Here is a 1,476-nt window from a genome sequence, read left to right as displayed (position 1 = left end):
CCACCTTCCTCAGCCTCCCAAAGTGCTGGGATTACAGGCTTGAGCCACCGCGCCCGGCCCGAATTTTTTAAAAAGATATAAAAGACTACATATTTTATGATTCTGTTTACACACCATTTGGTACAGAAAGAAGGGTAGAGTTTGTCTGGAGATGTGGGAGAAGCTTGGGTAATTTTATGGGGTAATAGAAATAGTCCATATATTGATATATAGTGGTGAGGGTTGCACAGCTGTGTGTTTGCCAAAATTCATTGAACTGTATACCTAAAAAGAGTAATTTTGCTTTTTTTCTCAGGACGGTAAAGTCCGTGAAGCGTCGCTGTTACTCCGAGGAGAGATTAGTCGGTAGAGGAGAGGTCGAGGTTAGAGGGGACTGGGAGGCACTTTGCTGTCTTCAATCGAAGTTGAGGGTGCAAAAATGCAGAGTAATAAAACTTTTAACTTGGAGAAGCAAAACCATACTCCAAGAAAGCATCATCAACATCACCACCAGCAGCAGCAACAGCAGCGGCCGCCGCCACCGCCAATACCTGCAGATGGGCAACAGGCCAGCAGCCAAAATGAAGGCTTGAGTATTGACCTGAAGAATTTTAGGAAACCAGGAGAGAAGACCTTCACCCAACGAAGCTGTCTCTTTGTGGGAAATCTTCCTCCCGACATCACCGAGGAAGAAATGAGGAAACTATCTGAGAAATATGGAAAAGCAGGCGAAGTCTTCATTCATAAGGATAAAGGATTTGGCTTTATCCGCTTGGAAACATGAACCCTAGCGGAGATTGCCAACGTGGAGCTGGACAACATGCCACTCCGTGAGAGCAGCTGCGTGTGCGCGTTGCCTACCGTAATGCACCCCTTCCAGTTCCAAAGCTTCCTCAGTGTGTGTCCAACGAACTGCTGGAAGAAGCCTTTTCTGTGTTTGGCCGGTGGAGAGGGCTGTAGTGATTGTGGATGATGGAGGAAGGCCCTCGGGAAAAGGCATCGCTGAGTTCTCAGGGAACCCAGCTGCTCGGAAAGCTCTGGACAGATGCAGTGGAGGCTCCTTCCTGCTAACCACATTTCCTCGTCCTGTGACTGTGGAGCCCTGGGACCAGTTAGATGATGAAAAGGGACTTCCAGAGAAGCTGGTTATAAACAACCAGCAATTTCACAAGGAACGAGAGCAGCCGCCCAGATTTGCACAGCCTGGCTCCTTCTAGTATGAGTGTGCCATGGGCTGGAAGGCACTCGCTGAGATGGAGAAGCGGCAGCAGGACCAGGTGGAACTCAGTGGGACGGAGAAGCGGCAGCAGGACCAGGTAGAACTCAGTGGGACGGAGAAGCAGCAGCAGGACCAGGTGGAACTCGCTGAAATGGAGAAGCGGCAGCAGGACCAGGTGGAACTCGCTGAGGTGGAGAAGCGGCAGCAGGACCAGGTGGAACTCACTGGGATGGAGAAGTGGCAGCAGGACCAGGTGGAACTCGCTGAGATGGAGAAGC

The 1,476-nt window shown here is 50.5% G+C and overlaps 1 pseudogene across 1 annotated transcript; it reads left to right on the top strand.

The window, feature by feature from the left end:
* Positions 1-286: 286 nt before the first annotated feature.
* Positions 287-1,451, top strand: LOC108281376 (annotated as a pseudogene). Its single transcript, XR_001815963.2, has 2 exons — positions 287-351; positions 409-1,451. The product of XR_001815963.2 is annotated as a non-POU domain-containing octamer-binding protein-like (transcript).
* The last annotated feature ends 25 nt before the right edge of the window (positions 1,452-1,476 follow it).

The sequence above is a fragment of the Cebus imitator genome, unplaced genomic scaffold (assembly GCF_001604975.1).
Source record: "Cebus imitator isolate Cc_AM_T3 unplaced genomic scaffold, Cebus_imitator-1.0 Scaffold225, whole genome shotgun sequence".
Taxonomy (NCBI): Eukaryota; Metazoa; Chordata; class Mammalia; order Primates; family Cebidae; genus Cebus; species Cebus imitator.
This window is presented reverse-complemented; position numbering and strand designations above follow the sequence as displayed.